At 41.7% G+C, this 24,215-nt stretch overlaps 32 non-coding genes across 32 annotated transcripts; 18 read left to right on the top strand and 14 right to left on the bottom strand.

Moving 5' to 3' along the window:
* The first annotated feature begins 182 nt into the window (after positions 1 to 182).
* TRNAL-CAA (transfer RNA leucine (anticodon CAA)) lies at positions 183 to 292 on the top strand. Its single transcript has 2 exons — positions 183 to 220; positions 247 to 292. It is a non-coding gene; the product is annotated as a tRNA-Leu (tRNA).
* A 961-nt stretch (positions 293 to 1,253) lies between these two features.
* On the top strand, positions 1,254 to 1,363 carry TRNAL-CAA (transfer RNA leucine (anticodon CAA)). The gene is made up of 2 exons: positions 1,254 to 1,291; positions 1,318 to 1,363. It is a non-coding gene; the product is annotated as a tRNA-Leu (tRNA).
* Positions 1,364 to 1,979: 616 nt separating this feature from the next.
* On the bottom strand, positions 1,980 to 2,052 carry TRNAR-UCG (transfer RNA arginine (anticodon UCG)). Its single transcript has one exon. It is a non-coding gene; the product is annotated as a tRNA-Arg (tRNA).
* A 272-nt stretch (positions 2,053 to 2,324) lies between these two features.
* Positions 2,325 to 2,434, top strand: TRNAL-CAA (transfer RNA leucine (anticodon CAA)). The gene is made up of 2 exons: positions 2,325 to 2,362; positions 2,389 to 2,434. It is a non-coding gene; the product is annotated as a tRNA-Leu (tRNA).
* Positions 2,435 to 3,050: 616 nt separating this feature from the next.
* On the bottom strand, positions 3,051 to 3,123 carry TRNAR-UCG (transfer RNA arginine (anticodon UCG)). The gene has a single exon. It is a non-coding gene; the product is annotated as a tRNA-Arg (tRNA).
* A 272-nt stretch (positions 3,124 to 3,395) lies between these two features.
* TRNAL-CAA (transfer RNA leucine (anticodon CAA)) lies at positions 3,396 to 3,505 on the top strand. Its single transcript has 2 exons — positions 3,396 to 3,433; positions 3,460 to 3,505. It is a non-coding gene; the product is annotated as a tRNA-Leu (tRNA).
* Positions 3,506 to 4,466: 961 nt separating this feature from the next.
* Positions 4,467 to 4,576, top strand: TRNAL-CAA (transfer RNA leucine (anticodon CAA)). Its single transcript has 2 exons — positions 4,467 to 4,504; positions 4,531 to 4,576. It is a non-coding gene; the product is annotated as a tRNA-Leu (tRNA).
* A 615-nt stretch (positions 4,577 to 5,191) lies between these two features.
* Positions 5,192 to 5,264, bottom strand: TRNAR-UCG (transfer RNA arginine (anticodon UCG)). Its single transcript has one exon. It is a non-coding gene; the product is annotated as a tRNA-Arg (tRNA).
* Positions 5,265 to 5,536: 272 nt separating this feature from the next.
* TRNAL-CAA (transfer RNA leucine (anticodon CAA)) lies at positions 5,537 to 5,646 on the top strand. Its single transcript has 2 exons — positions 5,537 to 5,574; positions 5,601 to 5,646. It is a non-coding gene; the product is annotated as a tRNA-Leu (tRNA).
* A 616-nt stretch (positions 5,647 to 6,262) lies between these two features.
* On the bottom strand, positions 6,263 to 6,335 carry TRNAR-UCG (transfer RNA arginine (anticodon UCG)). The gene has a single exon. It is a non-coding gene; the product is annotated as a tRNA-Arg (tRNA).
* A 272-nt stretch (positions 6,336 to 6,607) lies between these two features.
* On the top strand, positions 6,608 to 6,717 carry TRNAL-CAA (transfer RNA leucine (anticodon CAA)). The gene is made up of 2 exons: positions 6,608 to 6,645; positions 6,672 to 6,717. It is a non-coding gene; the product is annotated as a tRNA-Leu (tRNA).
* Positions 6,718 to 7,333: 616 nt separating this feature from the next.
* TRNAR-UCG (transfer RNA arginine (anticodon UCG)) lies at positions 7,334 to 7,406 on the bottom strand. Its single transcript has one exon. It is a non-coding gene; the product is annotated as a tRNA-Arg (tRNA).
* Positions 7,407 to 7,688: 282 nt separating this feature from the next.
* Positions 7,689 to 7,798, top strand: TRNAL-CAA (transfer RNA leucine (anticodon CAA)). Its single transcript has 2 exons — positions 7,689 to 7,726; positions 7,753 to 7,798. It is a non-coding gene; the product is annotated as a tRNA-Leu (tRNA).
* A 961-nt stretch (positions 7,799 to 8,759) lies between these two features.
* Positions 8,760 to 8,869, top strand: TRNAL-CAA (transfer RNA leucine (anticodon CAA)). Its single transcript has 2 exons — positions 8,760 to 8,797; positions 8,824 to 8,869. It is a non-coding gene; the product is annotated as a tRNA-Leu (tRNA).
* Positions 8,870 to 9,484: 615 nt separating this feature from the next.
* On the bottom strand, positions 9,485 to 9,557 carry TRNAR-UCG (transfer RNA arginine (anticodon UCG)). The gene has a single exon. It is a non-coding gene; the product is annotated as a tRNA-Arg (tRNA).
* Positions 9,558 to 10,555: 998 nt separating this feature from the next.
* Positions 10,556 to 10,628, bottom strand: TRNAR-UCG (transfer RNA arginine (anticodon UCG)). The gene has a single exon. It is a non-coding gene; the product is annotated as a tRNA-Arg (tRNA).
* Positions 10,629 to 10,900: 272 nt separating this feature from the next.
* On the top strand, positions 10,901 to 11,010 carry TRNAL-CAA (transfer RNA leucine (anticodon CAA)). The gene is made up of 2 exons: positions 10,901 to 10,938; positions 10,965 to 11,010. It is a non-coding gene; the product is annotated as a tRNA-Leu (tRNA).
* A 616-nt stretch (positions 11,011 to 11,626) lies between these two features.
* On the bottom strand, positions 11,627 to 11,699 carry TRNAR-UCG (transfer RNA arginine (anticodon UCG)). Its single transcript has one exon. It is a non-coding gene; the product is annotated as a tRNA-Arg (tRNA).
* A 272-nt stretch (positions 11,700 to 11,971) lies between these two features.
* On the top strand, positions 11,972 to 12,081 carry TRNAL-CAA (transfer RNA leucine (anticodon CAA)). The gene is made up of 2 exons: positions 11,972 to 12,009; positions 12,036 to 12,081. It is a non-coding gene; the product is annotated as a tRNA-Leu (tRNA).
* Positions 12,082 to 12,697: 616 nt separating this feature from the next.
* Positions 12,698 to 12,770, bottom strand: TRNAR-UCG (transfer RNA arginine (anticodon UCG)). The gene has a single exon. It is a non-coding gene; the product is annotated as a tRNA-Arg (tRNA).
* Positions 12,771 to 13,042: 272 nt separating this feature from the next.
* TRNAL-CAA (transfer RNA leucine (anticodon CAA)) lies at positions 13,043 to 13,152 on the top strand. The gene is made up of 2 exons: positions 13,043 to 13,080; positions 13,107 to 13,152. It is a non-coding gene; the product is annotated as a tRNA-Leu (tRNA).
* A 616-nt stretch (positions 13,153 to 13,768) lies between these two features.
* Positions 13,769 to 13,841, bottom strand: TRNAR-UCG (transfer RNA arginine (anticodon UCG)). Its single transcript has one exon. It is a non-coding gene; the product is annotated as a tRNA-Arg (tRNA).
* Positions 13,842 to 15,184: 1,343 nt separating this feature from the next.
* TRNAL-CAA (transfer RNA leucine (anticodon CAA)) lies at positions 15,185 to 15,294 on the top strand. The gene is made up of 2 exons: positions 15,185 to 15,222; positions 15,249 to 15,294. It is a non-coding gene; the product is annotated as a tRNA-Leu (tRNA).
* A 961-nt stretch (positions 15,295 to 16,255) lies between these two features.
* Positions 16,256 to 16,365, top strand: TRNAL-CAA (transfer RNA leucine (anticodon CAA)). The gene is made up of 2 exons: positions 16,256 to 16,293; positions 16,320 to 16,365. It is a non-coding gene; the product is annotated as a tRNA-Leu (tRNA).
* A 616-nt stretch (positions 16,366 to 16,981) lies between these two features.
* On the bottom strand, positions 16,982 to 17,054 carry TRNAR-UCG (transfer RNA arginine (anticodon UCG)). The gene has a single exon. It is a non-coding gene; the product is annotated as a tRNA-Arg (tRNA).
* A 272-nt stretch (positions 17,055 to 17,326) lies between these two features.
* Positions 17,327 to 17,436, top strand: TRNAL-CAA (transfer RNA leucine (anticodon CAA)). The gene is made up of 2 exons: positions 17,327 to 17,364; positions 17,391 to 17,436. It is a non-coding gene; the product is annotated as a tRNA-Leu (tRNA).
* Positions 17,437 to 19,123: 1,687 nt separating this feature from the next.
* TRNAQ-UUG (transfer RNA glutamine (anticodon UUG)) lies at positions 19,124 to 19,196 on the bottom strand. Its single transcript has one exon. It is a non-coding gene; the product is annotated as a tRNA-Gln (tRNA).
* A 1,342-nt stretch (positions 19,197 to 20,538) lies between these two features.
* TRNAL-CAA (transfer RNA leucine (anticodon CAA)) lies at positions 20,539 to 20,648 on the top strand. Its single transcript has 2 exons — positions 20,539 to 20,576; positions 20,603 to 20,648. It is a non-coding gene; the product is annotated as a tRNA-Leu (tRNA).
* A 961-nt stretch (positions 20,649 to 21,609) lies between these two features.
* On the top strand, positions 21,610 to 21,719 carry TRNAL-CAA (transfer RNA leucine (anticodon CAA)). The gene is made up of 2 exons: positions 21,610 to 21,647; positions 21,674 to 21,719. It is a non-coding gene; the product is annotated as a tRNA-Leu (tRNA).
* A 616-nt stretch (positions 21,720 to 22,335) lies between these two features.
* TRNAR-UCG (transfer RNA arginine (anticodon UCG)) lies at positions 22,336 to 22,408 on the bottom strand. The gene has a single exon. It is a non-coding gene; the product is annotated as a tRNA-Arg (tRNA).
* A 272-nt stretch (positions 22,409 to 22,680) lies between these two features.
* On the top strand, positions 22,681 to 22,790 carry TRNAL-CAA (transfer RNA leucine (anticodon CAA)). The gene is made up of 2 exons: positions 22,681 to 22,718; positions 22,745 to 22,790. It is a non-coding gene; the product is annotated as a tRNA-Leu (tRNA).
* Positions 22,791 to 23,406: 616 nt separating this feature from the next.
* Positions 23,407 to 23,479, bottom strand: TRNAR-UCG (transfer RNA arginine (anticodon UCG)). The gene has a single exon. It is a non-coding gene; the product is annotated as a tRNA-Arg (tRNA).
* Positions 23,480 to 24,215: the final 736 nt, after the last annotated feature.

Here is a 24,215-nt window from a genome sequence, read left to right as displayed (position 1 = left end):
GAGATTTGGTAGAAAGGATCTGAAATGTATGACTTGGTGCAAGGTCATGCTTTAAGAAGTGCATTTGCAAAAGGGCCTAGGTTCAGAGTGTTCATACAGCTCCTTGACAATGGTAATAGATCAATAGAGTACCACGAGTAGATGATATTTCCAGAGGAAGCCATAGCACCTCAATATATCTTGTCAGGATGGCCGAGTGGTCTAAGGCGCCAGACTCAAGAGCTGTTTCTTCACATTGTGTGGGTGTTCTGGTCTCCAAATGGAGGCGTGGGTTCAAATCCCACTTCTGACAATCTGTTTACACATTTAGCTTGAACTACAATCACCACTCCCGCTGTGTTTTCATGCTACCATGTCACCGACAAAAAAACATGAAAAAAAATCCAAAAACTTTGCACATCCTACATAAAGATCAAATTCTTGAGGAAAATCTGCTAGACCATGCTGTTAAATCTGTCATTTAAAGTGCAACTTTAGTCAGAAAAGTAAGTCCTGCTACATCTCTTCCGGTTGTCCCATTTTGCATATATACTCATGTAAAACATTTAAAAATATGGTTCTATACACTTTGAAATCCAGTAATACGCTGTTTCAACCTGCTCTGCACATACTCAGTTGCTCTCCCATTTTAGGCATATTTAAGTTATGACACCAGCCATTTGATGATTTGATAGTTTGGTTGAGAACACAAGCAAATGGGACAGTTATCAATCCCGGGATTCCAGGCATGTAACTGTGTTTTGAAACCCTTAAATCAATTGGTTTACTTCCACTTTATGATTTACTTCTGTTTGGAGGCTCTGGGCTTCAGCAAATTGGAAGCCTCCAGCAAGAAGCACGTTGTTATGGCTAAAGCAAGAATTTACGAGTGAAGGTCACAGGAAGGAACTGGAAAGCAGCATAGAAAACGACCACGAAGGGACTCGAACCCTCAATCTTCTGATCCGAAGTCAGACGAATTATCCATTAGGCCACGCGGTCTGCCACAAGGACATGATTCTGGTTTGTGGCGCCCAGATCAACCAAACACTCGAAGATCATCTGGGACATCTTCTACTTTTTTTGCTCAAGGAGATTTGGTAGAAAGGATCTGAAATGTATGACTTGGTGCAAGGTCATGCTTTAAGAAGTGCATTTGCAAAAGGGCCTAGGTTCAGAGTGTTCATACAGCTCCTTGACAATGGTAATAGATCAATAGAGTACTACGAGTAGATGATATTTCCAGAGGAAGCCATAGCACCTCAATATATCTTGTCAGGATGGCCGAGTGGTCTAAGGCGCCAGACTCAAGAGCTGTTTCTTCACATTGTGTGGGTGTTCTGGTCTCCAAATGGAGGCGTGGGTTCAAATCCCACTTCTGACAATCTGTTTACACATTTAGCTTGAACTACAATCACCACTCCCGCTGTGTTTTCATGCTACCATGTCACCGACAAAAAAACATGAAAAAAAATCCAAAAACTTTGCACATCCTACATAAAGATCAAATTCTTGAGGAAAATCTGCTAGACCATGCTGTTAAATCTGTCATTTAAAGTGCAACTTTAGTCAGAAAAGTAAGTCCTGCTACATCTCTTCCGGTTGTCCCATTTTGCATATATACTCATGTAAAACATTTAAAAATATGGTTCTATACACTTTGAAATCCAGTAATACGCTGTTTCAACCTGCTCTGCACATACTCAGTTGCTCTCCCATTTTAGGCATATTTAAGTTATGACACCAGCCATTTGATGATTTGATAGTTTGGTTGAGAACACAAGCAAATGGGACAGTTATCAATCCCGGGATTCCAGGCATGTAACTGTGTTTTGAAACCCTTAAATCAATTGGTTTACTTCCACTTTATGATTTACTTCTGTTTGGAGGCTCTGGGCTTCAGCAAATTGGAAGCCTCCAGCAAGAAGCACGTTGTTATGGCTAAAGCAAGAATTTACGAGTGAAGGTCACAGGAAGGAACTGGAAAGCAGCATAGAAAACGACCACGAAGGGACTCGAACCCTCAATCTTCTGATCCGAAGTCAGACGCCTTATCCATTAGGCCACGCGGTCTGCCACAAGGACATGATTCTGGTTTGTGGCGCCCTGATCAACCAAACAGTCGAAGATCACCTGGGACATCTTCTACTTTTTTTGCTCAAGGAGATTTGGTAGAAAGGATCTGAAATGTATGACTTGGTGCAAGGTCATGCTTTAAGAAGTGCATTTGCAAAAGGGCCTAGGTTCAGAGTGTTCATACAGCTCCTTGACAATGGTAATAGATCAATAGAGTACCACGAGTAGATGATATTTCCAGAGGAAGCCATAGCACCTCAATATATCTTGTCAGGATGGCCGAGTGGTCTAAGGCGCCAGACTCAAGAGCTGTTTCTTCACATTGTGTGGGTGTTCTGGTCTCCAAATGGAGGCGTGGGTTCAAATCCCACTTCTGACAATCTGTTTACACATTTAGCTTGAACTACAATCACCACTCCCGCTGTGTTTTCATGCTACCATGTCACCGACAAAAAAACATGAAAAAAAATCCAAAAACTTTGCACATCCTACATAAAGATCAAATTCTTGAGGAAAATCTGCTAGACCATGCTGTTAAATCTGTCATTTAAAGTGCAACTTTAGTCAGAAAAGTAAGTCCTGCTACATCTCTTCCGGTTGTCCCATTTTGCATATATACTCATGTAAAACATTTAAAAATATGGTTCTATACACTTTGAAATCCAGTAATACGCTGTTTCAACCTGCTCTGTACATACTCAGTTGCTCTCCCATTTTAGGCATATTTAAGTTATGACACCAGCCATTTGATGATTTGATAGTTTGGTTGAGAACACAAGCAAATGGGACAGTTATCAATCCCGGGATTCCAGGCATGTAACTGTGTTTTGAAACCCTTAAATCAATTGGTTTACTTCCACTTTATGATTTACTTCTGTTTGGAGGCTCTGGGCTTCAGCAAATTGGAAGCCTCCAGCAAGAAGCACGTTGTTATGGCTAAAGCAAGAATTTACGAGTGAAGGTCACAGGAAGGAACTGGAAAGCAGCATAGAAAACGACCACGAAGGGACTCGAACCCTCAATCTTCTGATCCGAAGTCAGACGCCTTATCCATTAGGCCACGCGGTCTGCCACAAGGACATGATTCTGGTTTGTGGCGCCCTGATCAACCAAACAGTCGAAGATCACCTGGGACATCTTCTACTTTTTTTGCTCAAGGAGATTTGGTAGAAAGGATCTGAAATGTATGACTTGGTGCAAGGTCATGCTTTAAGAAGTGCATTTGCAAAAGGGCCTAGGTTCAGAGTGTTCATACAGCTCCTTGACAATGGTAATAGATCAATAGAGTACCACGAGTAGATGATATTTCCAGAGGAAGCCATAGCACCTCAATATATCTTGTCAGGATGGCCGAGTGGTCTAAGGCGCCAGACTCAAGAGCTGTTTCTTCACATTGTGTGGGTGTTCTGGTCTCCAAATGGAGGCGTGGGTTCAAATCCCACTTCTGACAATCTGTTTACACATTTAGCTTGAACTACAATCACCACTCCCGCTGTGTTTTCATGCTACCATGTCACCGACAAAAAAACATGAAAAAAAATCCAAAAACTTTGCACATCCTACATAAAGATCAAATTCTTGAGGAAAATCTGCTAGACCATGCTGTTAAATCTGTCATTTAAAGTGACACTTTAGTCAGAAAAGTAAGTCCTGCTACATCTCTTCCGGTTGTCCCATTTTGCATATATACTCATGTAAAACATTTAAAAATATGGTTCTATACACTTTGAAATCCAGTAATACGCTGTTTCAACCTGCTCTGCACATACTCAGTTGCTCTCCCATTTTAGGCATATTTAAGTTATGACACCAGCCATTTGATGATTTGATAGTTTGGTTGAGAACACAAGCAAATGGGACAGTTATCAATCCCGGGATTCAAGGCATGTAACTGTGTTTTGAAACCCTTAAATCAATTGGTTTACTTCCACTTTATGATTTACTTCTGTTTGGAGGCTCTGGGCTTCAGCAAATTGGAAGCCTCCAGCAAGAAGCACGTTGTTATGGCTAAAGCAAGAATTTACGAGTGAAGGTCACAGGAAGGAACTGGAAAGCAGCATAGAAAACGACCACGAAGGGACTCGAACCCTCAATCTTCTTATCCAAAGTCAGACGCCTTATCCATTAGGCCACGCGGTCTGCCACAAGGACATGATTCTGGTTTGTGGCGCCCGGATCAACCAAACACTCGAAGATCACCTGGGACATCTTCTACATTTTTTGCTCAAGGAGATTTGGTAGAAAGGATCTGAAATGTATGACTTGGTGCAAGGTCATGCTTTAAGAAGTGCATTTGCAAAAGGGCCTAGGTTCAGAGTGTTCATACAGCTCCTTGACAATGGTAATAGATCAATAGAGTACCACGAGTAGATGATATTTCCAGAGGAAGCCATAGCACCTCAATATATCTTGTCAGGATGGCCGAGTGGTCTAAGGCGCCAGACTCAAGAGCTGTTTCTTCACATTGTGTGGGTGTTCTGGTCTCCAAATGGAGGCGTGGGTTCAAATCCCACTTCTGACAATCTGTTTACACATTTAGCTTGAACTACAATCACCACTCCCGCTGTGTTTTCATGCTACCATGTCACCGACAAAAAAACATGAAAAAAATCCAAAAACTTTGCACATCCTACATAAAGATCAAATTCTTGAGGAAAATCTGCTAGACCATGCTGTTAAATCTGTCATTTAAAGTGCAACTTTAGTCAGAAAAGTAAGTCCTGCTACATCTCTTCCGGTTGTCCCATTTTGCATATATACTCATGTAAAACATTTAAAAATATGGTTCTATACACTTTGAAATCCAGTAATACGCTGTTTCAACCTGCTCTGCACATACTCAGTTGCTCTCCCATTTTAGGCATATTTAAGTTATGACACCAGCCATTTGATGATTTGATAGTTTGGTTGAGAACACAAGCAAATGGGACAGTTATCAATCCCGGGATTCCAGGCATGTAACTGTGATTTGAAACCCTTAAATCAATTGGTTTACTTCCACTTTATGATTTACTTCTGTTTGGAGGCTCTGGGCTTCAGCAAATTGGAAGCCTCCAGCAAGAAGCACGTTGTTATGGCTAAAGCAAGAATTTACGAGTGAAGGTCACAGGAAGGAACTGGAAAGCAGCATAGAAAACGACCACGAAGGGACTCGAACCCTCAATCTTCTGATCCGAAGTCAGACGCCTTATCCATTAGGCCACGCGGTCTGCCACAAGGACATGATTCTGGTTTGTGGCGCCCTGATCAACCAAACAGTCGAAGATCACCTGGGACATCTTCTACTTTTTTTGCTCAAGGAGATTTGGTAGAAAGGATCTGAAATGTATGACTTGGTGCAAGGTCATGCTTTAAGAAGTGCATTTGCAAAAGGGCCTAGGTTCAGAGTGTTCATACAGCTCCTTGACAATGGTAATAGATCAATAGAGTACCACGAGTAGATGATATTTCCAGAGGAAGCCATAGCACCTCAATATATCTTGTCAGGATGGCCGAGTGGTCTAAGGCGCCAGACTCAAGAGCTGTTTCTTCACATTGTGTGGGTGTTCTGGTCTCCAAATGGAGGCGTGGGTTCAAATCCCACTTCTGACAATCTGTTTACACATTTAGCTTGAACTACAATCACCACTCCCGCTGTGTTTTCATGCTACCATGTCACCGACAAAAAAACATGAAAAAAAATCCAAAAACTTTGCACATCCTACATAAAGATCAAATTCTTGAGGAAAATCTGCTAGACCATGCTGTTAAATCTGTCATTTAAAGTGCAACTTTAGTCAGAAAAGTAAGTCCTGCTACATCTCTTCCGGTTGTCCCATTTTGCATATATACTCATGTAAAACATTTAAAAATATGGTTCTATACACTTTGAAATCCAGTAATACGCTGTTTCAACCTGCTCTGCACATACTCAGTTGCTCTCCCATTTTAGGCATATTTAAGTTATGACACCAGCCATTTGATGATTTGATAGTTTGGTTGAGAACACAAGCAAATGGGACAGTTATCAATCCCGGGATTCCAGGCATGTAACTGTGTTTTGAAACCCTTAAATCAATTGGTTTACTTCCACTTTATGATTTACTTCTGTTTGGAGGCTCTGGGCTTCAGCAAATTGGAAGCCTCCAGCAAGAAGCACGTTGTTATGGCTAAAGCAAGAATTTACGAGTGAAGGTCACAGGAAGGAACTGGAAAGCAGCATAGAAAACGACCACGAAGGGACTCGAACCCTCAATCTTCTGATCCGAAGTCAGACGCCTTATCCATTAGGCCACGCGGTCTGCCACAAGGACATGATTCTGGTTTGTGGCGCCCAGATCAACCAAACACTCGAAGATCACCTGGGACATCTTCTACTTTTTTTGCTCAAGGAGATTTGGTAGAAAGGATCTGAAATGTATGACTTGGTGCAAGGTCATGCTTTAAGAAGTGCATTTGCAAAAGGGCCTAGGTTCAGAGTGTTCATACAGCTCCTTGACAATGGTAATAGATCAATAGAGTACTACGAGTAGATGATATTTCCAGAGGAAGCCATAGCACCTCAATATATCTTGTCAGGATGGCCGAGTGGTCTAAGGCGCCAGACTCAAGAGCTGTTTCTTCACATTGTGTGGGTGTTCTGGTCTCCAAATGGAGGCGTGGGTTCAAATCCCACTTCTGACAATCTGTTTACACATTTAGCTTGAACTACAATCACCACTCCCGCTGTGTTTTCATGCTACCATGTCACCGACAAAAAAACATGAAAAAAAATCCAAAAACTTTGCACATCCTACATAAAGATCAAATTCTTGAGGAAAATCTGCTAGACCATGCTGTTAAATCTGTCATTTAAAGTGCAACTTTAGTCAGAAAAGTAAGTCCTGCTACATCTCTTCCGGTTGTCCCATTTTGCATATATACTCATGTAAAACATTTAAAAATATGGTTCTATACACTTTGAAATCCAGTAATACGCTGTTTCAACCTGCTCTGCACATACTCAGTTGCTCTCCCATTTTAGGCATATTTAAGTTATGACACCAGCCATTTGATGATTTGATAGTTTGGTTGAGAACACAAGCAAATGGGACAGTTATCAATCCCGGGATTCCAGGCATGTAACTGTGTTTTGAAACCCTTAAATCAATTGGTTTACTTCCACTTTATGATTTACTTCTGTTTGGAGGCTCTGGGCTTCAGCAAATTGGAAGCCTCCAGCAAGAAGCACGTTGTTATGGCTAAAGCAAGAATTTACGAGTGAAGGTCACAGGAAGGAACTGGAAAGCAGCATAGAAAACGACCACGAAGGGACTCGAACCCTCAATCTTCTGATCCGAAGTCAGACGCCTTATCCATTAGGCCACGCGGTCTGCCACAAGGACATGATTCTGGTTTGTGGCGCCCTGATCAACCAAACAGTCGAAGATCACCTGGGACATCTTCTACTTTTTTTGCTCAAGGAGATTTGGTAGAAAGGATCTGAAATGTATGACTTGGTGCAAGGTCATGCTTTAAGAAGTGCATTTGCAAAAGGGCCTAGGTTCAGAGTGTTCATACAGCTCCTTGACAATGGTAATAGATCAATAGAGTACCACGAGTAGATGATATTTCCAGAGGAAGCCATAGCACGCCATAGCACCTCAATATATCTTGTCAGGATGGCCGAGTGGTCTAAGGCGCCAGACTCAAGAGCTGTTTATTCACATTGTGTGGGTGTTCTGGTCTCCAAATGGAGGCGTGGGTTCAAATCCCACTTCTGACAATCTGTTTACACATTTAGCTTGAACTACAATCACCACTCCCGCTGTGTTTTCATGCTACCATGTCACCGACAAAAAAACATGAAAAAAAATCCAAAAACTTTGCACATCCTACATAAAGATCAAATTCTTGAGGAAAATCTGCTAGACCATGCTGTTAAATCTGTCATTTAAAGTGCAACTTTAGTCAGAAAAGTAAGTCCTGCTACATCTCTTCCGGTTGTCCCATTTTGCATATATACTCATGTAAAACATTTAAAAATATGGTTCTATACACTTTGAAATCCAGTAATACGCTGTTTCAACCTGCTCTGCACATACTCAGTTGCTCTCCCATTTTAGGCATATTTAAGTTATGACACCAGCCATTTGATGATTTGATAGTTTGGTTGAGAACACAAGCAAATGGGACAGTTATCAATCCCGGGATTCAAGGCATGTAACTGTGTTTTGAAACCCTTAAATCAATTGGTTTACTTCCACTTTATGATTTACTTCTGTTTGGAGGCTCTGGGCTTCAGCAAATTGGAAGCCTCCAGCAAGAAGCACGTTGTTATGGCTAAAGCAAGAATTTACGAGTGAAGGTCACAGGAAGGAACTGGAAAGCAGCATAGAAAACGACCACGAAGGGACTCGAACCCTCAATCTTCTTATCCAAAGTCAGACGCCTTATCCATTAGGCCACGCGGTCTGCCACAAGGACATGATTCTGGTTTGTGGCGCCCGGATCAACCAAACACTCGAAGATCACCTGGGACATCTTCTACATTTTTTGCTCAAGGAGATTTGGTAGAAAGGATCTGAAATGTATGACTTGGTGCAAGGTCATGCTTTAAGAAGTGCATTTGCAAAAGGGCCTAGGTTCAGAGTGTTCATACAGCTCCTTGACAATGGTAATAGATCAATAGAGTACCACGAGTAGATGATATTTCCAGAGGAAGCCATAGCACCTCAATATATCTTGTCAGGATGGCCGAGTGGTCTAAGGCGCCAGACTCAAGAGCTGTTTCTTCACATTGTGTGGGTGTTCTGGTCTCCAAATGGAGGCGTGGGTTCAAATCCCACTTCTGACAATCTGTTTACACATTTAGCTTGAACTACAATCACCACTCCCGCTGTGTTTTCATGCTACCATGTCACCGACAAAAAAACATGAAAAAAATCCAAAAACTTTGCACATCCTACATAAAGATCAAATTCTTGAGGAAAATCTGCTAGACCATGCTGTTAAATCTGTCATTTAAAGTGCAACTTTAGTCAGAAAAGTAAGTCCTGCTACATCTCTTCCGGTTGTCCCATTTTGCATATATACTCATGTAAAACATTTAAAAATATGGTTCTATACACTTTGAAATCCAGTAATACGCTGTTTCAACCTGCTCTGCACATACTCAGTTGCTCTCCCATTTTAGGCATATTTAAGTTATGACACCAGCCATTTGATGATTTGATAGTTTGGTTGAGAACACAAGCAAATGGGACAGTTATCAATCCCGGGATTCCAGGCATGTAACTGTGTTTTGAAACCCTTAAATCAATTGGTTTACTTCCACTTTATGATTTACTTCTGTTTGGAGGCTCTGGGCTTCAGCAAATTGGAAGCCTCCAGCAAGAAGCACGTTGTTATGGCTAAAGCAAGAATTTACGAGTGAAGGTCACAGGAAGGAACTGGAAAGCAGCATAGAAAACGACCACGAAGGGACTCGAACCCTCAATCTTCTGATCCGAAGTCAGACGCCTTATCCATTAGGCCACGCGGTCTGCCACAAGGACATGATTCTGGTTTGTGGCGCCCTGATCAACCAAACAGTCGAAGATCACCTGGGACATCTTCTACTTTTTTTGCTCAAGGAGATTTGGTAGAAAGGATCTGAAATGTATGACTTGGTGCAAGGTCATGCTTTAAGAAGTGCATTTGCAAAAGGGCCTAGGTTCAGAGTGTTCATACAGCTCCTTGACAATGGTAATAGATCAATAGAGTACCACGAGTAGATGATATTTCCAGAGGAAGCCATAGCACCTCAATATATCTTGTCAGGATGGCCGAGTAGTCTAAGGCGCCAGACTCAAGAGCTGTTTCTTCACATTGTGTGGGTGTTCTGGTCTCCAAATGGAGGCGTGGGTTCAAATCCCACTTCTGACAATCTGTTTACACATTTAGCTTGAACTACAATCACCACTCCCGCTGTGTTTTCATGCTACCATGTCACCGACAAAAAAACATGAAAAAAAATCCAAAAACTTTGCACATCCTACATAAAGATCAAATTCTTGAGGAAAATCTGCTAGACCATGCTGTTAAATCTGTCATTTAAAGTGCAACTTTAGTCAGAAAAGTAAGTCCTGCTACATCTCTTCCGGTTGTCCCATTTTGCATATATACTCATGTAAAACATTTAAAAATATGGTTCTATACACTTTGAAATCCAGTAATACGCTGTTTCAACCTGCTCTGCACATACTCAGTTGCTCTCCCATTTTAGGCATATTTAAGTTATGACACCAGCCATTTGATGATTTGATAGTTTGGTTGAGAACACAAGCAAATGGGACAGTTATCAATCCCGGGATTCCAGGCATGTAACTGTGTTTTGAAACCCTTAAATCAATTGGTTTACTTCCACTTTATGATTTACTTCTGTTTGGAGGCTCTGGGCTTCAGCAAATTGGAAGCCTCCAGCAAGAAGCACGTTGTTATGGGTAAAGCAAGAATTTACGAGTGAAGGTCACAGGAAGGAACTGGAAAGCAGCATAGAAAACGACCACGAAGGGACTCGAACCCTCAATCTTCTGATCCGAAGTCAGACGCCTTATCCATTAGGCCACGCGGTCTGCCACAAGGACATGATTCTGGTTTGTGGCGCCCAGATCAACCAAACACTCGAAGATCACCTGGGACATCTTCTACTTTTTTTGCTCAAGGAGATTTGGTAGAAAGGATCTGAAATGTATGACTTGGTGCAAGGTCATGCTTTAAGAAGTGCATTTGCAAAAGGGCCTAGGTTCAGAGTGTTCATACAGCTCCTTGACAATGGTAATAGATCAATAGAGTACTACGAGTAGATGATATTTCCAGAGGAAGCCATAGCACCTCAATATATCTTGTCAGGATGGCCGAGTGGTCTAAGGCGCCAGACTCAAGAGCTGTTTCTTCACATTGTGTGGGTGTTCTGGTCTCCAAATGGAGGCGTGGGTTCAAATCCCACTTCTGACAATCTGTTTACACATTTAGCTTGAACTACAATCACCACTCCCGCTGTGTTTTCATGCTACCATGTCACCGACAAAAAAACATGAAAAAAAATCCAAAAACTTTGCACATCCTACATAAAGATCAAATTCTTGAGGAAAATCTGCTAGACCATGCTGTTAAATCTGTCATTTAAAGTGCAACTTTAGTCAGAAAAGTAAGTCCTGCTACATCTCTTCCGGTTGTCCCATTTTGCATATATACTCATGTAAAACATTTAAAAATATGGTTCTATACACTTTGAAATCCAGTAATACGCTGTTTCAACCTGCTCTGCACATACTCAGTTGCTCTCCCATTTTAGGCATATTTAAGTTATGACACCAGCCATTTGATGATTTGATAGTTTGGTTGAGAACACAAGCAAATGGGACAGTTATCAATCCCGGGATTCCAGGCATGTAACTGTGTTTTGAAACCCTTAAATCAATTGGTTTACTTCCACTTTATGATTTACTTCTGTTTGGAGGCTCTGGGCTTCAGCAAATTGGAAGCCTCCAGCAAGAAGCACGTTGTTATGGCTAAAGCAAGAATTTACGAGTGAAGGTCACAGGAAGGAACTGGAAAGCAGCATAGAAAACGACCACGAAGGGACTCGAACCCTCAATCTTCTGATCCGAAGTCAGACGCCTTATCCATTAGGCCACGCGGTCTGCCACAAGGACATGATTCTGGTTTGTGGCGCCCTGATCAACCAAACAGTCGAAGATCACCTGGGACATCTTCTACTTTTTTTGCTCAAGGAGATTTGGTAGAAAGGATCTGAAATGTATGACTTGGTGCAAGGTCATGCTTTAAGAAGTGCATTTGCAAAAGGGCCTAGGTTCAGAGTGTTCATACAGCTCCTTGACAATGGTAATAGATCAATAGAGTACCACGAGTAGATGATATTTCCAGAGGAAGCCATAGCACCTCAATATATCTTGTCAGGATGGCCGAGTGGTCTAAGGCGCCAGACTCAAGAGCTGTTTCTTCACATTGTGTGGGTGTTCTGGTCTCCAAATGGAGGCGTGGGTTCAAATCCCACTTCTGACAATCTGTTTACACATTTAGCTTGAACTACAATCACCACTCCCGCTGTGTTTTCATGCTACCATGTCACCGACAAAAAAACATGAAAAAAAATCCAAAAACTTTGCACATCCTACATAAAGATCAAATTCTTGAGGAAAATCTGCTAGACCATGCTGTTAAATCTGTCATTTAAAGTGCAACTTTAGTCAGAAAAGTAAGTCCTGCTACATCTCTTCCGGTTGTCCCATTTTGCATATATACTCATGTAAAACATTTAAAAATATGGTTCTATACACTTTGAAATCCAGTAATACGCTGTTTCAACCTGCTCTGTACATACTCAGTTGCTCTCCCATTTTAGGCATATTTAAGTTATGACACCAGCCATTTGATGATTTGATAGTTTGGTTGAGAACACAAGCAAATGGGACAGTTATCAATCCCGGGATTCCAGGCATGTAACTGTGTTTTGAAACCCTTAAATCAATTGGTTTACTTCCACTTTATGATTTACTTCTGTTTGGAGGCTCTGGGCTTCAGCAAATTGGAAGCCTCCAGCAAGAAGCACGTTGTTATGGCTAAAGCAAGAATTTACGAGTGAAGGTCACAGGAAGGAACTGGAAAGCAGCATAGAAAACGACCACGAAGGGACTCGAACCCTCAATCTTCTGATCCGAAGTCAGACGCCTTATCCATTAGGCCACGCGGTCTGCCACAAGGACATGATTCTGGTTTGTGGCGCCCTGATCAACCAAACAGTCGAAGATCACCTGGGACATCTTCTACTTTTTTTGCTCAAGGAGATTTGGTAGAAAGGATCTGAAATGTATGACTTGGTGCAAGGTCATGCTTTAAGAAGTGCATTTGCAAAAGGGCCTAGGTTCAGAGTGTTCATACAGCTCCTTGACAATGGTAATAGATCAATAGAGTACCACGAGTAGATGATATTTCCAGAGGAAGCCATAGCACCTCAATATATCTTGTCAGGATGGCCGAGTGGTCTAAGGCGCCAGACTCAAGAGCTGTTTCTTCACATTGTGTGGGTGTTCTGGTCTCCAAATGGAGGCGTGGGTTCAAATCCCACTTCTGACAATCTGTTTACACATTTAGCTTGAACTACAATCACCACTCCCGCTGTGTTTTCATGCTACCATGTCACCGACAAAAAAACATGAAAAAAAATCCAAAAACTTTGCACATCCTACATAAAGATCAAATTCTTGAGGAAAATCTGCTAGACCATGCTGTTAAATCTGTCATTTAAAGTGCAACTTTAGTCAGAAAAGTAAGTCCTGCTACATCTCTTCCGGTTGTCCCATTTTGCATATATACTCATGTAAAACATTTAAAAATATGGTTCTATACACTTTGAAATCCAGTAATACGCTGTTTCAACCTGCTCTGCACATACTCAGTTGCTCTCCCATTTTAGGCATATTTAAGTTATGACACCAGCCATTTGATGATTTGATAGTTTGGTTGAGAACACAAGCAAATGGGACAGTTATCAATCCCGGGATTCCAGGCATGTAACTGTGTTTTGAAACCCTTAAATCAATTGGTTTACTTCCACTTTATGATTTACTTCTGTTTGGAGGCTCTGGGCTTCAGCAAATTGGAAGCCTCCAGCAAGAAGCACGTTGTTATGGCTAAAGCAAGAATTTACGAGTGAAGGTCACAGGAAGGAACTGGAAAGCAGCATAGAAAACGACCACGAAGGGACTCGAACCCTCAATCTTCTGATCCGAAGTCAGACGCCTTATCCATTAGGCCACGCGGTCTGCCACAAGGACATGATTCTGGTTTGTGGCGCCCAGATCAACCAAACACTCGAAGATCACCTGGGACATCTTCTACTTTTTTTGCTCAAGGAGATTTGGTAGAAAGGATCTGAAATGTATGACTTGGTGCAAGGTCATGCTTTAAGAAGTGCATTTGCAAAAGGGCCTAGGTTCAGAGTGTTCATACAGCTCCTTGACAATGGTAATAGATCAATAGAGTACTACGAGTAGATGATATTTCCAGAGGAAGCCATAGCACCTCAATATGTCTTGTCAGGATGGCCGAGTGGTCTAAGGCGCCAGACTCAAGAGCTGTTTCTTCACATTGTGTGGGTGTTCTGGTCTCCAAATGGAGGCGTTGGTTCAAATCCCACTTCTGACAATCTGTTTACACATTTAGCTTGAACTACAATCACCACTCCCGCTGTGTTTTCATGCTACCATGTCACCGACAAAAAAACATGAAAAAAAATCCAAAAACTTTGCACATCCTACATAAAGATCAAATTCTTGAGGAAAATCTGCTAGACCATGCTGTTAAATCTGTCATTTAAAGTGCAACTTTAGTCAGAAAAGTAAGTCCTGCTACATCTCTTCCGGTTGTCCCATTTTGCATATATACTCATGTAAAACATTTAAAAATATGGTTCTATACACTTTGAAATCCAGTAATACGCTGTTTCAACCTGCTCTGCACATACTCAGTTGCTCTCCCATTTTAGGCATATTTAAGTTATGACACCAGCCATTTGATGATTTGATAGTTTGGTTGAGAACACAAGCAAATGGGACAGTTATCAATCCCGGGATTCCAGGCATGTAACTGTGTTTTGAAACCCTTAAATCAATTGGTTTACTTCCACTTTATGATTTACTTCTGTTTGGAGGCTCTGGGCTTCAGCAAATTGGAAGCCTCCAGCAAGAAGCACGTTGTTATGGCTAAAGCAAGAATTTACGAGTGAAGGTCACAGGAAGGAACTGGAAAGCAGCATAGAAAACGACCACGAAGGGACTCGAACCCTCAATCTTCTGATCCGAAGTCAGACGCCTTATCCATTAGGCCACGCAGTCTGCCACAAGGACATGATTCTGGTTTGTGGCGCCCTGATCAACCAAACAGTCGAAGATCACCTGGGACATCTTCTACTTTTTTTGCTCAAGGAGATTTGGTAGAAAGGATCTGAAATGTATGACTTGGTGCAAGGTCATGCTTTAAGAAGTGCATTTGCAAAAGGGCCTAGGTTCAGAGTGTTCATACAGCTCCTTGACAATGGTAATAGATCAATAGAGTACCACGAGTAGATGATATTTCCAGAGGAAGCCATAGCACCTCAATATGTCTTGTCAGGATGGCCGAGTGGTCTAAGGCGCCAGACTCAAGAGCTGTTTCTTCACATTGTGTGGGTGTTCTGGTCTCCAAATGGAGGCGTGGGTTCAAATCCCACTTCTGACAATCTGTTTACACATTTAGCTTGAACTACAATCACCACTCCCGCTGTGTTTTCATGCTACCATGTCACCGACAAAAAAACATGAAAAAAAATCCAAAAACTTTGCACATCCTACATAAAGATCAAATTCTTGAGGAAAATCTGCTAGACCATGCTGTTAAATCTGTCATTTAAAGTGCAACTTTAGTCAGAAAAGTAAGTCCTGCTACATCTCTTCCGGTTGTCCCATTTTGCATATATACTCATGTAAAACATTTAAAAATATGGTTCTATACACTTTGAAATCCAGTAATACGCTGTTTCAACCTGCTCTGTACATACTCAGTTGCTCTCCCATTTTAGGCATATTTAAGTTATGACACCAGCCATTTGATGATTTGATAGTTTGGTTGAGAACACAAGCAAATGGGACAGTTATCAATCCCGGGATTCCAGGCATGTAACTGTGTTTTGAAACCCTTAAATCAATTGGTTTACTTCCACTTTATGATTTACTTCTGTTTGGAGGCTCTGGGCTTCAGCAAATTGGAAGCCTCCAGCAAGAAGCACGTTGTTATGGCTAAAGCAAGAATTTACGAGTGAAGGTCACAGGAAGGAACTGGAAAGCAGCATAGAAAACGACCACGAAGGGACTCGAAGCCTCAATCTTCTGATCCGAAGTCAGACGCCTTATCCATTAGGCCACGCAGTCTGCCACAAGGACATGATTCTGGTTTGTGGCGCCCTGATCAACCAAACAGTCGAAGATCACCTGGGACATCTTCTACTTTTTTTGCTCAAGGAGATTTGGTAGAAAGGATCTGAAATGTATGACTTGGTGCAAGGTCATGCTTTAAGAAGTGCATTTGCAAAAGGGCCTAGGTTCAGAGTGTTCATACAGCTCCTTGACAATGGTAATAGATCAATAGAGTACCACGAGTAGATGATATTTCCAGAGGAAGCCATAGCAACTCAATATATCTTGTCAGGATGGCCGAGTGGTCTAAGGCGCCAGACTCAAGAGCTGTTTATTCACATTGTGTGGGTGTTCTGGTCTCCAAATGGAGGCGTGGGTTCAAATCCCACTTCTGACAATCTGTTTACACATTTAGCTTGAACTACAATCACCACTCCCGCTGTGTTTTCATGCTACCATGTCACCGACAAAAAAACATGAAAAAAAATCCAAAAACTTTGCACATCCTACATAAAGATCAAATTCTTGAGGAAAATCTGCTAGACCATGCTGTTAAATCTGTCATTTAAAGTGCAACTTTAGTCAGAAAAGTAAGTCCTGCTACATCTCTTCCGGTTGTCCCATTTTGCATATATACTCATGTAAAACATTTAAAAATATGGTTCTATACACTTTGAAATCCAGTAATACGCTGTTTCAACCTGCTCTGCACATACTCAGTTGCTCTCCCATTTTAGGCATATTTAAGTTATGACACCAGCCATTTGATGATTTGATAGTTTGGTTGAGAACACAAGCAAATGGGACAGTTATCAATCCCGGGATTCCAGGCATGTAACTGTGTTTTGAAACCCTTAAATCAATTGGTTTACTTCCACTTTATGATTTACTTCTGTTTGGAGGCTCTGGGCTTCAGCAAATTGGAAGCCTCCAGCAAGAAGCACGTTGTTATGGCTAAAGCAAGAATTTACGAGTGAAGGTCACAGGAAGGAACTGGAAAGCAGCATAGAAAACGACCACGAAGGGACTCGAACCCTCAATCTTCTGATCCGAAGTCAGACGCCTTATCCATTAGGCCACGCGGTCTGCCACAAGGACATGATTCTGGTTTGTGGCGCCCGGATCAACCAAACACTCGAAGATCACCTGGGACATCTTCTACTTTTTTTGCTCAAGGAGATTTGGTAGAAAGGATCTGAAATGTATGACTTGGTGCAAGGTCATGCTTTAAGAAGTGCATTTGCAAAAGGGCCTAGGTTCAGAGTGTTCATACAGCTCCTTGACAATGGTAATAGATCAATAGAGTACCACGAGTAGATGATATTTCCAGAGGAAGCCATAGCACCTCAATATATCTTGTCAGGATGGCCGAGTGGTCTAAGGCGCCAGACTCAAGAGCTGTTTCTTCACATTGTGTGGGTGTTCTGGTCTCCAAATGGAGGCGTGGGTTCAAATCCCACTTCTGACAATCTGTTTACACATTTAGCTTGAACTACAATCACCACTCCCGCTGTGTTTTCATGCTACCATGTCACCGACAAAAAAACATGAAAAAAAATCCAAAAACTTTGCACATCCTACATAAAGATCAAATTCTTGAGGAAAATCTGCTAGACCATGCTGTTAAATCTGTCATTTAAAGTGCAACTTTAGTCAGAAAAGTAAGTCCTGCTACATCTCTTCCGGTTGTCCCATTTTGCATATATACTCATGTAAAACATTAAAAAATATGCTTCTATACACTTTGAAATCCAGTAATACGCTGTTTCAACCTGCTCTGCACATACTCAGTTGCTCTCCCATTTTAGGCATATTTAAGTTATGACACCAGCCATTTGATGATTTGATAGTTTGGTTGAGAACACAAGCAAATGGGACAGTTATCAATCCCGGGATTCAAGGCATGTAACTGTGTTTTGAAACCCTTAAATCAATTGGTTTACTTCCACTTTATGATTTACTTCTGTTTGGAGGCTCTGGGCTTCAGCAAATTGGAAGCCTCCAGCAAGAAGCACGTTGTTATGGCTAAAGCAAGAATTTACGAGTGAAGGTCACAGGAAGGAACTGGAAAGCAGCATAGAAAACGACCACGAAGGGACTCGAACCCTCAATCTTCTGATCTGAAGTCAGACGCCTTATCCATTAGGCCACGCGGTCTGCCACAAGGACATGACTCTGGTTTGTGGCGCCCGGATCAACCAAACAGTCGAAGATCACCTGGGACATCTTCTACTTTTTTTGCTCAAGGAGATTTGGTAGAAAGGATCTGAAATGTATGACTTGGTGCAAGGTCATGCTTTAAGAAGTGCATTTGCAAAAGGGCCTAGGTTCAGAGTGTTCATACAGCTCCTTGACAATGGTAATAGATCAATAGAGTACCACGAGTAGATGATATTTCCAGAGGAAGCCATAGCACCTTAATATATCTTGTCAGGATGGCCGAGTGGTCTAAGGTGCCAGACTCAAGAGCTGTTTCTTCACATTGTGTGGGTGTTCTGGTCTCCAAATGGAGGCGTGGGTTCAAATCCCACTTCTGACAATCTGTTTACACATTTAGCTTGAACTACAATCACCACTCCCGCTGTGTTTTCATGCTACCATGTCACCGACAAAAAAACATGAAAAAAAATCCAAAAACTTTGCACATCCTACATAAAGATCAAATTCTTGAGGAAAATCTGCTAGACCATGCTGTTAAATCTGTCATTTAAAGTGCAACTTTAGTCAGAAAAGTAAGTCCTGCTACATCTCTTCCGGTTGTCCCATTTTGCATATATACTCATGTAAAACATTAAAAAATATGCTTCTATACACTTTGAAATCCAGTAATACGCTGTTTCAACCTGCTCTGCACATACTCAGTTGCTCTCCCATTTTAGGCATATTTAAGTTATGACACCAGCCATTTGATGATTTGATAGTTTGGTTGAGAACACAAGCAAATGGGACAGTTATCAATCCCGGGATTCAAGGCATGTAACTGTGTTTTGAAACCCTTAAATCAATTGGTTTACTTCCACTTTATGATTTACTTCTGTTTGGAGGCTCTGGGCTTCAGCAAATTGGAAGCCTCCAGCAAGAAGCACGTTGTTATGGCTAAAGCAAGAATTTACGAGTGAAGGTCACAGGAAGGAACTGGAAAGCAGCATAGAAAACGACCACGAAGGGACTCGAACCCTCAATCTTCTGATCCAAAGTCAGACGCCTTATCCATTAGGCCACGCGGTCTGCCACAAGGACATGACTCTGGTTTGTGGCGCCCGGATCAACCAAACAGTCGAAGATCACCTGGGACATCTTCTATTTTTTTGCTCAAGGAGATTTGGTAGAAAGGATCTGAAATGTATGACTTGGTGCAAGGTCATGCTTTAAGAAGTGCATTTGCAAAAGGGCCTAGGTTCAGAGTGTTCATACAGCTCCTTGACAATGGTAATAGATCAATAGAGTACCACGAGTAGATGATATTTCCAGAGGAAGCCATAGCACCTCAATATATCTTGTCAGGATGGCCGAGTGGTCTAAGGTGCCAGACTCAAGAGCTGTTTCTTCACATTGTGTGGGTGTTCTGGTCTCCAAATGGAGGCGTGGGTTCAAATCCCACTTCTGACAATCTGTTTACACATTTAGCTTGAACTACAATCACCACTCCCGCTGTGTTTTCATGCTACCATGTCACCGACAAAAAAACATGAAAAAAAATCCAAAAACTTTGCACATCCTACATAAAGATCAAATTCATGAGGAAAATCTGCTAGACCATGCTGTTAAATCTGTCATTTAAAGTGCAACTTTAGTCAGAAAAGTAAGTCCTGCTACATCTCTTCCGGTTGTCCCATTTTGCATATATACTCATGTAAAACATTAAAAAATATGCTTCTATACACTTTGAAATCCAGTAATACGCTGTTTCAACCTGCTCTGCACATACTCAGTTGCTCTCCCATTTTAGGCATATTTAAGTTATGACACCAGCCATTTGATGATTTGATAGTTTGGTTGAGAACACAAGCAAATGGGACAGTTATCAATCCCGGGATTCAAGGCATGTAACTGTGTTTTGAAACCCTTAAATCAATTGGTTTACTTCCACTTTATGATTTACTTCTGTTTGGAGGCTCTGGGCTTCAGCAAATTGGAAGCCTCCAGCAAGAAGCACGTTGTTATGGCTAAAGCAAGAATTTACGAGTGAAGGTCACAGGAAGGAACTGGAAAGCAGCATAGAAAACGACCATGAAGGGACTCGAACCCTCAATCTTCTGATCCGAAGTCAGACGCCTTATCCATTAGGCCACGCGGTCTGCCACAAGGACATGATTCTGGTTTGTGGCGCCCGGATCAACCAAACACTCGAAGATCACCTGGGACATCTTCTACATTTTTTGCTCAAGGAGATTTGGTAGAAAGGATCTGAAATGTATGACTTGGTGCAAGGTCATGCTTTAAGAAGTGCATTTGCAAAAGGGCCTAGGTTCAGAGTGTTCATACAGCTCCTTGACAATGGTAATAGATCAATAGAGTACCACGAGTAGATGATATTTCCAGAGGAAGCCATAGCACCTCAATATATCTTGTCAGGATGGCCGAGTGGTCTAAGGCGCCAGACTCAAGAGCTGTTTCTTCACATTGTGTGGGTGTTCTGGTCTCCAAATGGAGGCGTGGGTTCAAATCCCACTTCTGACAATCTGTTTACACATTTAGCTTGAACTACAATCACCACTCCCGCTGTGTTTTCATGCTACCATGTCACCGACAAAAAAACATGAAAAAAAATCCAAAAACTTTGCACATCCTACATAAAGATCAAATTCTTGAGAAAAATCTGCTAGACCATGCTGTTAAATCTGTCATTTAAAGTGACACTTTAGTCAGAAAAGTAAGTCCTGCTACATCTCTTCCGGTTGTCCCATTTTGCATATATACTCATGTAAAACATTAAAAAATATGCTTCTATACACTTTGAAATCCAGTAATACGCTGTTTCAACCTGCTCTGCACATACTCAGTTGCTCTCCCATTTTAGGCATATTTAAGTTATGACACCAGCCATTTGATGATTTGATAGTTTGGTTGAGAACACAAGCAAATGGGACAGTTATCAATCCCGGGATTCCAGGCATGTAACTGTGTTTTGAAACCCTTAAATCAATTGGTTTACTTCCACTTTATGATTTACTTCTGTTTGGAGGCTCTGGGCTTCAGCAAATTGGAAGCCTCCAGCAAGAAGCACGTTGTTATGGCTATAGCAAGAATTTACGAGTGAAGGTCACAGGAAGGAACTGGAAAGCAGCATAGAAAACAACCACGAAAGGACTCGAACGCTCAATCTTCTGATCCGAAGCCTTACGCCTTATCCATTAGGCCACGCGGTCTGCCACAAGGACATGATTCTGGTTTGTGGCGCCTGGATCAACCAAACAGTCGAAGATCACCTGGGACATCTTCTACTTTTTTTGCTCAAGGAGATTTGGTAGAAAGGATCTGAAATGTATGACTTGGTGCAAGGTCATGCTTTAAGAAGTGCATTTGCAAAAGGGCCTAGGTTCAGAGTGTTCATACAGCTCCTTGACAATGGTAATAGATCAATAGAGTACCACGAGTAGATGATATTTCCAGAGGAAGCCATAGCACCTCAATATATCTTGTCAGGATGGCCGAGTGGTCTAAGGCGCCAGACTCAAGAGCTGTTTCTTCACATTGTGTGGGTGTTCTGGTCTCCAAATGGAGGCGTGGGTTCAAATCCCACTTCTGACAATCTGTTTACACATTTAGCTTGAACTACAATCACCACTCCCGCTGTGTTTTCATGCTACCATGTCACCGACAAAAAAACATGAAAAAAAATCCAAAAACTTTGCACATCCTACATAAAGATCAAATTCTTGAGGAAAATCTGCTAGACCATGCTGTTAAATCTGTCATTTAAAGTGACACTTTAGTCAGAAAAGTAAGTCATGCTACATCTCTTCCGGTTGTCCCATTTTGCATATATACTCATGTAAAACATTTAAAAATATGGTTCTATACACTTTGAAATCCAGTAATACGCTGTTTCAACCTGCTCTGCACATACTCAGTTGCTCTCCCATTTTAGGCATATTTAAGTTATGACACCAGCCATTTGATGATTTGATAGTTTGGTTGAGAACACAAGCAAATGGGACAGTTATCAATCCCGGGATTCAAGGCATGTAACTGTGTTTTGAAACCCTTAAATCAATTGGTTTACTTCCACTTTATGATTTACTTCTGTTTGGAGGCTCTGGGCTTCAGCAAATTGGAAGCCTCCAGCAAGAAGCACGTTGTTATGGCTAAAGCAAGAATTTACGAGTGAAGGTCACAGGAAGGAACTGGAAAGCAGCATAGAAAACGACCACGAAGGGACTCGAACCCTCAATCTTCTGATCCGAAGTCAGACGCCTTATCCATTAGGCCACGCGGTCTGCAACAAGGACATGATTCTGGTTTGTGGCGCCCGGATCAACCAAACACTCGAAGATCACCTGGGACATCTTCTACTTTTTTTGCTCAAGGAGATTTGGTAGAAAGGATCTGAAATGTATGACTTGGTGCAAGGTCATGCTTTAAGAAGTGCATTTGCAAAAGGGCCTAGGTTCAGAGTGTTCATACAGCTCCTTGACAATGGTAATAGATCAATAGAGTACCACGAGTAGATGATATTTCCAGAGGAAGCCATAGCACCTCAATATATCTTGTCAGGATGGCCGAGTGGTCTAAGGCGCCAGACTCAAGAGCTGTTTCTTCACATTGTGTGGGTGTTCTGGTCTCCAAATGGAGGCGTGGGTTCAAATCCCACTTCTGACAATCTGTTTACACATTTAGCTTGAACTACAATCACCACTCCCGCTGTGTTTTCATGCTACCATGTCACCGACAAAAAAACATGAAAAAAAATCCAAAAACTTTGCACATCCTACATAAAGATCAAATTCTTGAGGAAAATCTGCTAGACCATGCTGTTAAATCTGTCATTTAAAGTGCAACTTTAGTCAGAAAAGTAAGTCCTGCTACATCTCTTCCGGTTGTCCCATTTTGCATATATACTCATGTAAAACATTAAAAAATATGCTTCTATACACTTTGAAATCCAGTAATACGCTGTTTCAACCTGCTCTGCACATACTCAGTTGCTCTCCCATTTTAGGCATATTTAAGTTATGACACCAGCCATTTGATGATTTGATAGTTTGGTTGAGAACACAAGCAAATGGGACAGTTATCAATCCCGGGATTCAAGGCATGTAACTGTGTTTTGAAACCCTTAAATCAATTGGTTTACTTCCACTTTATGATTTACTTCTGTTTGGAGGCTCTGGGCTTCAGCAAATTGGAAGCCTCCAGCAAGAAGCACGTTGTTATGGCTAAAGCAAGAATTTACGAGTGAAGGTCACAGGAAGGAACTGGAAAGCAGCATAGAAAATGACCACGAAGGGACTTGAACCCTCAATCTTCTGATCCGAAGTCAGACGCCTTATCCATTAGGCCACGCGGTCTGCCACAAGGACATGATTCTGGTTTGTGGCGCCCGGATCAACCAAACACTCGAAGATCACCTGGGACATCTTCTACTTTTTTTGCTCAAGGAGATTTGGTAGAAAGGATCTGAAATGTATGACTTGGTGCAAGGTCATGCTTTAAGAAGTGCATTTGCAAAAGGGCCTAGGTTCAGAGTGTTCATACAGCTCCTTGACAATGGTAATAGATCAATAGAGTACCACGAGTAGATGATATTTCCAGAGGAAGCCATAGCACCTCAATATATCTTGTCAGGATGGCCGAGTGGTCTAAGGCGCCAGACTCAAGAGCTGTTTCTTCACATTGTGTGGGTGTTCTGGTCTCCAAATGGAGGCGTGTGTTCAAATCCCACTTCTGACAATCTGTTTACACATTTAGCTTGAACTACAATCACCACTCCCGCTGTGTTTTCATGCTACCATGTCACCGACAAAAAAACATGAAAAAAAATCCCAAAACTTTGCACATCCTACATAAAGATCAAATTCTTGAGGAAAATCTGCTAGACCATGCTGTTAAATCTGTCATTTAAAGTGACACTTTAGTCAGAAAAGTAAGTCCTGCTACATCTCTTCCGGTTGTCCCATTTTGCATATATACTCATGTAAAACATTTAAAAATATGGTTCTATACACTTTGAAATCCAGTAATACGCTGTTTCAACCTGCTCTGCACATACTCAGTTGCTCTCCCATTTTAGGCATATTTAAGTTA

This window comes from Lithobates pipiens, unplaced genomic scaffold (genome assembly GCF_037356315.1).
Source record: "Lithobates pipiens isolate NorthernLeopardFrog02 unplaced genomic scaffold, aLitPip1_a1.2 Scaffold_1, whole genome shotgun sequence".
NCBI lineage: Eukaryota > Metazoa > Chordata > Amphibia > Anura > Ranidae > Lithobates > Lithobates pipiens.
The sequence above is the reverse complement of the archived record's forward strand: the minus strand, read 5'-3'. Positions and strand labels throughout refer to the sequence as shown.